Source organism: Perissodus microlepis, chromosome 22 (genome assembly GCF_051167445.1).
Source record: "Perissodus microlepis isolate ML-2025 ecotype Zambia chromosome 22, ASM5116744v1, whole genome shotgun sequence".
NCBI lineage: Eukaryota > Metazoa > Chordata > Actinopteri > Cichliformes > Cichlidae > Perissodus > Perissodus microlepis.
Window position 1 is genome coordinate 28,605,472 of NC_140481.1, and position 11,040 is coordinate 28,616,511.

The 11,040-nt window shown below is 39.2% G+C and overlaps 1 protein-coding gene across 1 annotated transcript in view; it reads left to right on the forward strand.

The window, feature by feature from the left end:
* The window catches only part of LOC146363413 (major histocompatibility complex class I-related protein 1-like), a 228,372-nt gene that overhangs the window by 68,639 nt on the left and 148,693 nt on the right, over positions 1-11,040 (forward strand). The gene's annotated exons all lie outside the window — the stretch shown is intronic.

Genomic DNA, 11,040 nt, shown 5'->3' on the forward strand with positions numbered 1-11,040 from the left:
TTCGCGATGCAGTGGGTTACTGCTTTGGTGATTTCCACGTGCCGTTTTGAAGTGCGTTCATATGGCGTAACACCTTCAAACAGTTCGGTCAGTGATCCTTGCCGAGTAACGTTACTAGGTTTATTCTGCACACTACTAGATTTTTTAGCCATACATCTATCATACTCTGTTTTGTGCTGAGTCTTAAGGTGCTGGTACAAATTCGTAGTGTTTCCCCGAGATGTAGAAACTCTACCAAGACAGGTTTTACAGGTTTTACTGTGCGACATCATCTCTTTTAAACCCAAAATATTCCCACACGGCTGATGTGCAGTTCCTCTTTGGTACTAGCATCCCCGCAGGCTCTGGTTCTGTTGAACCTGAGGCCATTGTGTAGGCTACAGCTTTGCTTGCTAGTTCACTCTCGGTAGACTGTTTCAAAACTTTGCTCCCCGTGTCACGTGACCAGAGTGCAGCCTCTGTGGTTAGACAATCTCGTTTGATCATATCACATGTTTTACTCGCGCATGTCACGTAAACAGAGTATAATCGCAGCCTTTGCGGTTAGAAAATTGCACTTGATCATGTCGCGATATTATCGCAAATGCGATATATCGTTCAGCCCTAATTGTGATTGAAAATGTTCTCACAGTATTTTTCTCTCACTTACTGTAAAATCAGTTCCAGTTTTTGATATCTCAGTTTGTTACTAACACAGCTAATGTCCACAAAATAAAAGAAACTGGATTAAAACAGTAAAGCCCAGCACTGATGTGCTGCAACTAACTACGCACATTTGGCTGCTTAAGTCAAAATTTGTGTTAGGTTATTCCACTTTTTCAGCATAAACTATGTGTATAACCTGATATAATAAAACCCCATGTAAGGTCAAAAGGTCTTCACTTGTATATTAAACTAAAAACTTTAATCCAGGATTGTTTGCATTGTTCTGCTAACAGACAGAGGCTCAAAGGTATTTGGACAAATTAAATAACTGAAAATAAAATGTTCATTTCTAATACTTGGATGAAACCCCTTTGTTGGCAGTGACAGCCAGAAGTCTTGAACTCATGGACATCATTAGATTAGATTAGATTAGATTAGATTAAATTAGCTAAAACTTTATTAATCCCTTTGGTGGGTTCCTCCGGGAGATTATGTTTCCAGTAGCACAGCACCAAAGGAAGTTGCATGTTAAAGAGTTGGAATACCAAATAAAGGGAAATGAGAGAGTACAAATATTAGCATAAATGTAGCATATTTACACATATACACATATATACATACAGACAGAATATATAAGGATCAATAGGATCAATAGGAATACGAGTGAATTAGACATTTCAACTATTGTTAGTCTATTGCACAGTGATTGTTGCACAGTTGAATGTAAAAAAAAAAAAAATTGCACAGTTAAAAAGCACTACAGCTCAGTTGTTCCCCCCTCCTTTGTCCTCCTGTCTCCCCTCCCTCTCCTCTCCAGCAAGGAGTTAAACAGTTTGATGACGTGTGGGACAAAGGAGTTTTTAAGTCTGTTGGTTCTAGACTTTGGGAGAAGCAACCTGTCACTGAACAGACTCCTCTGGTTGTTTATGACCATGTGCAGAGGATGCCCGGCATTGTCCATAATGTCCAACAGTTTCTTTCGTGTCCTCTTCTCTGCCACTGTCACCAGAGTGTCCAGCTTCATGCAGACCACAGAGCCAGCCTTCCTGATTAGTTTCTCCAGCCTGGACACGTCCTTCGTTTCTGTGCTGTACCCCTGGGGGTACAGCACAGAAACGAAGGACGTGGCCCCAGCACACCACAGCATAGAACAGTACTCCAGCAACCACGGACTAGTAAAACATCCTCAGGAGCTTCCAGCAGACGTTGAAGGACCTCAGTCTCCTGAGGAAATACAGTCTGCTTTGGCCTTTTTTATGGAGGTGCTGCGTGTTGTGTGCGTGTTGCCTGGATTCCTTCTTTTTTAGTGCTCTGCAAGGCCTTTACTGCAGCAGCTTTTAGGTGCTGTTTGTTTGTAGGCCTTTCTGTATGAAGTTTAGTCTTCAACAAGTGAAATGCATGCTGAGTTGTGTTAAAATCAGGTGACTGACTTGGCCATTCGAGAATATTCCTTTGCCATTTTTATCATATTTGATACATACGTTTCTTAAAGGACAAACGGTACAAACACGTTCTGTAATTGCAAAATGTTATGGACAAAACACTTTTGTTATGTAAAATTAATTTTTAACAAAAAGTTGCCAAAAATGCCCAATGCTTCAAATGTGACAACATATGTAATAAACAACATGATATCGCAAGGAAAGTTTTTGTTTGCTTTGGCTATATGTTTTCCATCTGTATTATCAAATGCCAGACAATTGGTTAAGCTGGATTTGAGCAGACAGTGTGTCTCTAAACACCTCAGAAATCCTTCGGCTGCTTCTGTCCTGTGTCACATCATCAATAAACACTTGTGTTTACTAGTGCACTGCCATAACTGTATAACTTTCTACAGGACTGAATATAACATCAATATGTAAAAGTCCAGAGCCTCTGTGCTTTATCTGAGGACGATGTGTCGTACACAAAGCAAAGGTCTCCATCACACTTTTCATAAACTGTTTTGTTTGTTCATCATGTCAAACCAATATTGAAATAATAATAATAATAATAATAATAAATCCTGATCATTTATGCACAATGTATTAAGTTCAGAAATGAGAAAAATCTCTTTCAAAAACCTTTCTGTGCAAACAAATGTCTAAAATTACATGTAAATTCTCTCTCTTTCCTTTAAGGTTCAAAAACCTTAAATGGGTGTGCACCAGTCACCTCTCATGCCCACAGTGAGGTTTTGAGGAAAATTTAACCCTGCCAGCTCCGCACAGATGTACAAATGTAAGTGTGTTCAAGTCCCAACAAACAAACAAACAAATAAACAAAAAGGCAGGTATAAGGTGGAAACCCAGATGTCCCAGTTCTACACTCATTTTCGTACAATGGGAGGAAGTCGAGCCAAGTCATCTGTCTTTTATATAGTCGTTGATCTCTGCTGAAGCTCTGGAGGCTAAAGGTGTTTATTAGGGAAAGCCTTAACATCTAGGGGCAACTTTCTATTTTAACTTGATAGATTAAAGTGAGTATACTACTCTGGATATATTTTAATTTTTAGCACTTCATAAGAAATGACTCATGCTTGTGTACTTTTTCTTCTTTCCCCATAAGGCTTTATAGAATCTCATATCACAGCAAGGAATTCCAGGTCAGTGATTAGAAAATTATGCAGATGTCTTTGCAGTTCGATGCTGGAGTGTTAAGTATCAGATTTAACAACAACTACATTTGTTCTCTGTGATTTGCCTGTAAGTATTATTTGTGAAATGTTTAGTAAGACTTGGTTACAATTGGGCTGTAAAAAAAAAACAGCTAATGGTGGATGTTTATACAACCTGAATTCCAGAAAAGTTTGGACATTCTTTTAATTTGAACAAAATGAAAACTAAAAGACTTTCAGAGCCAATATTTTATTCACAACAAACCATAAATGCCATAGAGGTTTGGAAACTTTACAGTTTAATTCACAAAATGAGCTCATTTCCAATTTGACACCTGCTACAGGTCTCAAAAAAGTTGGAATGGGTGCAATAAATGACTGAAAAAGCAAGAAATTTCAAAGAGATCTCAGCTGGGTGAACATCCAGCAAGTAATTAAGCTAACTGATGTCAGGTCTGTAAGATGATTAGCTATAAAAGGGAAATCTTAGAGAGGCTCTCCAGTCCAAACAATGTTACTCAATGGAAAAGACTTTGCAACTCTCATCATCTACAGTGCATAAAATTATCAAAAGATTCAGAGAAGCTGGAGATTGCTCTGTGCGTAATGGAAAAGACCTTTATTGGATGCGCATGGTCTTCGGGCCCTCAGACAACACTGCATCACTCATCAGCAGAGATGGGCAGTAACGCGTTACTGTAATCCGATTACTTTTTTCAAGTAACGAGTAAAGTAAGGGATTACTATTGCAAAAACGGTAATTAGATTACCGTTACTTTCACGTAGGAACGCTGCGTTACTGCGTTACTAAAACCGTGATTTTTTTGCGAGAATGTCTCATGACAGTGACGTAAGCAAGTGCGACGTTCGTGACAACAGCTGTGTGCAGATCAACAATGGATCATATATCGAGTGCGGGAGAGAGTATGAGCGTGCAGCGTTTAAAGCGTGGAAGTACTGACTTTACTTTAAGTTTGATTCCATAAAAAGTGACAAAAACATTAGCGTCCGTTGTGCGTGGGAAGAAAACTTCTTTTTACAGCGAAAAAAACCCCTAAACTTCCAAGCAAGCACTGAGTGCGCTACGACGTAATGGGAAATTCACAGAGAAACTCGCGGATTCTTCCACTGACCGCTGCGGCACACCTGCACCAGGGTTAACCTCCGCTTACCCTACTCCTGCTTTACAGGTGAAAATAGAGCAAAAGGGCCGCTGAGTCTTTGACTTTATTTATTTTCTGCTGTGTTTTACTTGCATCTATTTGAAAGAGTGAGTGTAAACACACAAAAAAACAATTATTTTATGTGCTAGAATGTGCAGAAAATAGGTTTAAATATTAAACAAATTTCTTCCAGTCAGAGAATGTTGCATATAATTAAATTTTTGCTTGATGCATAAAGTTAAAAGATTAAAACTAATAAAACAAGTTTTAAAAAAGGAGACTTTTCCATTTGATTACATTTTGTATGATGGATTATGTAGAAAAAGTAGAATTGGGCTGAAAGATCTATCGCTTTATCACCTATTCAGGTTGTAAATCGTGTTTTTAAAAAGTAACTAAGTAACTAAGTAATTAATTACTTCTGAAAATAAGTAATCAGTAAAGTAACGGGATTACTTTTTGGGGGAAGTAATCAGTAATTAGTTACTGATTACTTTTTTCAAGTAACTTGACCAACACTGCTCATCAGTATAACTGTGTTGCTGACATTACTCAATGGGCCTGGGAATACCTCCAGAAACCTCTGTCGGTTAACACAATTTGCCTTGCCGTCTGCAGATGGCAGCTAACGCTCTATCATGCAAAAAGGAAATATGAAGTGGGTCCAGAAGCGTTGTTTGTTTTTTGGCCATTAGCCTTTTAAGTTTATTTAATTATTTTTTAATTTTCTTCAGTCTCAAGTGTAGAGTATCAGAAGGCATGCTGACCAAATAAGTGGAAGCACCACTCAGTATTCACTATTTTCCATTTCACACTTTGCAGAGCTATATTACTCCTGACACACACATACACAAATCTGAATCAAACACTAACGGCTATGAAATGAACAGAAAAAGGAATTCATAAGGAGCTTTTTGCTTTGCCTCTCCTGCTGGTCCAGTCAAATCTGTATCCAATAAAATCTTTAATGAGGTGAGTCACCGAGTCACTCCCTCTACATCACCTTCGGACAGCAGAACTTAATTTGATTCGTCACACTCCGTTTCTGCACAAACAGCTTGAATCGTGTTGAATCACCTGCAACCGGAAAGCAAAAGTTTGCATTTTGCCCTATCACAGCTATAATTACAGCTCAAACTAGCCTGAAAGAGGTGGTTAAAAATGAAATGCGGCTTTGTAATGTAACTTGTAATGGTGGTGCAATACACAAACAGATTGATGACACTATGCCTTACTACTGTTTGTGTGATTTTGGCCTGTGTTCTCTATCCCTTTGCAGGTAGCTGAATCTGGAATCCTGGTGGAAATATTGTCCAGGGATACAAAGAAAAACAAACACTCTGATTGACTGATGTGATCGCTGCAGACTGCTGTATTAGTATGTTTACATAAGTAAAGGATCTGCAACTGGTTGAGAAAACACTCAAGAAAACACCAAGTTTGCTTTCTCTACTCTTAACTCAGGGTGAAGGTATTCAGAGTTTGAACGAACGCTGCTGTTCTGGTACTGAAAACTGAGTTACCCATCTTAAGGCCTTTGCACAGCAGATGTGTCAAATACAGTGGCTTGCAAAAGTATTCGGCCCCCTTGAACTTTTCCACATTTTGTCACATTACAGCCACAAACATGAATTAATTTTATTGGAATTCCACGTGAAAGACCAACACAAAGTGGTGCACACGTGAGAAGTGGAACGAGAATCATACATGATTCCAAACATTTTTTACAAATAAATAACTGCAAAGTGGGGTGTGCGTAATTATTCAGCTCCCTTTGGTCTGAGTGCAGTCAGTTGCCCATAGACATTGCCTGATGAGTGCTAATGACTAAATAGAGTGCACCTGTGTGTAATCTAATGTCAGTACAAATACAACTGCTCTCTGACGGCCTCAGAGGTTGTCTAAGAGAATATTGGGAGCAACAACACCATGAAGTCCAAAGAACACACCAGACAGGTCAGGGATAAAGTTATTGAGAAATTTAAAGCAGGCTTAGGCTACAAAAAGATTTCCTAAGCCTTGAACATCTCACGGAGCTCTGTTCAAGCGATCATTCAGAAATGGAAGGAGTATGGCACAACTGTAAACCTACCAAGACAAGGCCATCCACCTAAACTCACAGGCCGAACGAGGAGAGCGCTGATCAGAAATACAGCCAAGAGGCCCATGGTGACTCTGCACGAGCTGCAGAGATCTACAGCTCAGGTGGGGGAATCTGTCCATAGGACAACTATTAGTCGTGCACTGCACAAAGTTGGCCTTTATGGAAGAGTGGCAAGAAGAAAGCCATTGTTAAAAGAAAACCATAAGAAGTCCCGTTTCCAGTTTGCCACAAGCCATGTGGGGGACACAGCAAACATGTGGAAGAAGGTGCTCTGGTCAGATGAGACCAAAATGGAACTTTTTGGCCAAAATGCAAAACGCTATGTGTGGCGGAAAACTAACACTGCACATCACTCTGAACACACCATCCCCACTGTCAAACATGGTGGTGGCAGCATCATGCTCTGGGGGTGCTTCTCTTCAGCAGGGACAGGGAAGCTGGTCAGAGTTGATGGGAAGATGGATGGAGCCAAATACAGGACAGTCTTGGAAGAAAACCTCTTGGAGTCTGCAAAAGACTTGAGACTGGGGCGGAGGTTCATCTTCCAGCAGGACAACGACCCTAAACATAAAGCCAGGGCAACAATGGAATGGTTTAAAACAAAACATATCCATGTGTTAGAATGGCCCAGTCAAAGTCCAGATCTAAATCCAATCGAGAATCTGCGGCAAGATCTGAAAACTGCTGTTCACAAATGCTGTCCATCTAATCTGACTGAGCTGGAGCTGTTTTGCAAAGAAGAATGGGCAAGGATTTCAGTCTGTAGATGTGCAAAGCTGGTAGAGACAGACCCTAAAAGACTGGCAGCTGTAATTGCAGCAAAAGGTGGTTCTACAAAGTATTGACTCAGGGGGCTGAATAATTACGCACACCCCACTTTGCAGTTATTTATTTGTAAAACATGTTTGGAGTCATGTATGATTTTCATTCCACTTCTCACGTTTACACCACTTTGTGTTGGTCTTTCACGTGGAATTCCAATAAAATTGATTCATATTTGTGGCTGTAATGTGACAAAATGTGGAAAAGTTCAAGGGAGCCGAATACTTTTGCAAGCCACTGTATGTGCAAATATTTAATATGTAAAAAAATATCTTGTGGGCTCACCCATTCTTAATGCAGCTATGCACACCAAATGCATAATTACGCAAGACAAATTTGTGGTTTTTATTTTTTCAGATCAGTTTCGTTTTTTCCACACATCTAGTGGTGACACAATAAAAGCATGCACGAAGGCGGAACATTTGACTGTTGTTGTGTCTGGAAAATCTCACAATCAGCTCTCTGAAATTACTTCTCTTCCTCCTCACATGTGATCCCAACTCTGCTAACAAGAGCCCAAACTGTCCCTCCGATATCCTGAAATATGTCAGAAAGCAGTCGTCCTGATTTACACAACTACTTCAACTCCTGAATTAAACCATGAAATTCTCACTGCTGCTGCCTAATATTGGGAATGGGATGTTTCTTCCTTTTTTCGTTTAGTAAAATCAGGATCAGCTGATCATTGCTTGATGTCATCTCCATTTTTTTCAGAGTGTTTTTCCCATGTGTTGAGTTTCTTACACAACAATTACACATCCGGAAAATTTGTAATTATGCCCAATGTGTGAGACAGCCTAAATTCATTATTACACACTTGCCAGGAGAAATTAGCACAACCCCCTGCAGAATCGTACACAGGGGTTACAAGGGGCTTGAGGTACTAGAGGAATTCATGGATAGACCACCATGGCGTCACCATGGAACAACACAGTTAACTGCCCTAAAGCTCACTGCCACTGCAGTAGACACTGGACTACAGACTGCCATCAACTACATAAGAAGAGGATGGCCCAATTACAGTTGTAATTAACCACTAAACATCAGAACTTACACGAAAGTGAAAAGTTAGCTATCAGAGGCTGATGCCTTTTGTCTTACAAGGATGCAGGAGCATCATTCCAAGGTCACAGAGAGCAGACATTTGAAATACAATATGCTGGGAAACAATAACTCATCAACTGCAGAGACGTGACAAATTAATCGGTTTGGTGGCCAAGGCTCTTGGTGGAGCTGATTAAGTTAAAAGTGATATAACTGCTGATACGTTATGTTTCATATTAAGGAAACTGCTCTATAAGTTTTGTAAGTGACTTTGGTTTATGAAACCTTTCCTTATGTGATAACTTTACTTGCAAATTACATGACGCTTATAGGTGAGTTCTGTGAGGAAGATCTGTAATCACTCATCTGCCTGGTTTCCTGTGTGTTCAGGTGCTAATCAGTTCCTTACATTGGTTCCACTTTCCCACACTGTCACACTCAATGCTGCCATCATCGTACATCCAGCTTGTTATCAGTGCTCACTTCAAAAGCCTGCATGCTGATGGTACGGTGGTGCATCAGCGCCAGTGGAATTAGCAGCTTGCACATCTGAAAATAGCAACAGTCAGTACTGAAAGGTATATACAGATGTTATAGCAACATATAGTCTCATCCTGAAGTGATATTTTTCATTGAAGACTTTGCTTATTTCAGCAAGACAATGGTAAACAACAAACTGGAGCTATTACAACAGCATTTGCTGTTACCGGGTTAGACTTGAGTGAATTGTACACGTATCAGTTTCATGTTCTGGGTTGTTAGTAGTTGTACCCAGTTTTATCTTGTTTTGCTGTAGTTCATCTGTTTCACGGTTCAGTGTGTTGTGTGAGGCTTTATTTCAGGCAATTTATTTTTATTTGGTAGGAAAGTGTAGAACGTGAGAGGAAAGTAGGACAAGAATGAAGACATGGCGAAAATAGTCTGGGACAGAGTTGAACCAATGTCCCTCCAGAAGGCCTTTGGTAGATGGGTCACCTATTCTTTGTCTGTTTTTTTATGTGGTGTCAAAGTCTCCTTGTTCAGCTGAGTTTATAAATAACTTCAAGGTGTATAGTATAATTAAATAAAGGTTATAAATAAATAAAATAATTTATATATATAAAAAATGTGTCTACAAGCGTTCTTGATTTCCACCACACAATGACCCACCAATTAACTTTATGTGGAAGGTATATATCAACATCCTTAAAGTCTGACACACAAACAAACAAGAAAACTCAGACTTTATTATGAAAATTGTTCTGTCTATGGACGGGGTATTCCACCTACACAATCAAAAGTAAAGATTTGTCTTTTTTGTTATTGCTGTTCAGTCTTGAGCTTGTGAGCATGACTCGCATCTAAAGATTCAAAGGTTTAGGCAACAAAACAACACAAAATTGATCAGAATGTTAATCCAGAGGGAGGGAAACACAGGAACACTCTCGACATTCCTTAGGGGAATTCCCGGAGCCTATCCCAGCTGTCATAGGGCAAGAGGCAGGGTACACCCTGGACAGAGGGAACCATTTGCACTCACTTTTACTCACATTCTATGGGCAGTTTGAAGTTTCCAATTAGCCTAACACCACAGCATGTCTTTAGACTGTGGGAGGAAGCCTGAAGAGAACCCACACAAACACAGAGAGAACATGCAAACTCCAGAAAGACTAGTGATCCTTAATTTTTTAGGGCTGTCATGGTTTTCAGTTTTATTTATACCCCAAAATATAAATATATGGGTCCCACCACTTTAAAACTGAAAATCATGCCAGCCCTAAAAAAAATTGTGCTTAGATAAATATTTTTTTGATTTTGTGCATGATTAATTAGATATCTGAAAGCATTTTCTGTTACATTTTACTATTTTTAATGATACGGTTATTAGATGTGATATTGAAAAATGTCACATTGGGTTATAGGGTGAAATGAAGTAAGCTAACCAACACTAGGAAAGTCAAGCAGCTTCTTTCATTTGGACTTTGCTGTGAGTTTAATTACCATCTGTGTCTGTTTGTTTTTTGAAACCCAGACTTGACTCTTAACCCTTAGCATCAGCTAGGAACGCACACCTGGACCAACCCAAATCATGAAATGAGGAGGGGGGAGGGGGCTCACTGGAATTAATATTTGTTGCCCAAAACAAAACTAATGTCAGGAAACAAACACGTTTATAAGTAACTTGTGAAGTAAACATTATTTAATGGTGATATGTTTAAAAAAAAATAAAAAATTGTTAAAAAAAAGAAGACAAGCTGACTGTTATACTGTTTTATCCACTGGAGGGAGCCCCACACCACAACTCGGTGAAATCATATTTGATATGTATTCTCCATCAGTCATTCTTTACCTTAAAGACACCATAACCTCACAGACTCCAGGGGCAATCTGTACCAAATAGCTAAACAGTGAACCCAGATTTATAATAATAACAACAACAACAACAACAATAATAATAATAATAATAATAATAATAACAATAATAATAGATTATACAATGTCTACCCAGCATAACACAAACTACGCCTGTCATAACATCAAAAATAATAATGACCAGAGGAAACTAACTTTAACCCTTCCCTTCTTCATTCATGGTTCATATGAAGATATTTTACTTTCAGTTTCGTTGATAACCCTAAAGGCTGCGTTTACCCCAGATTTAAGTGACGTTTACTGTCAGAGTAAAT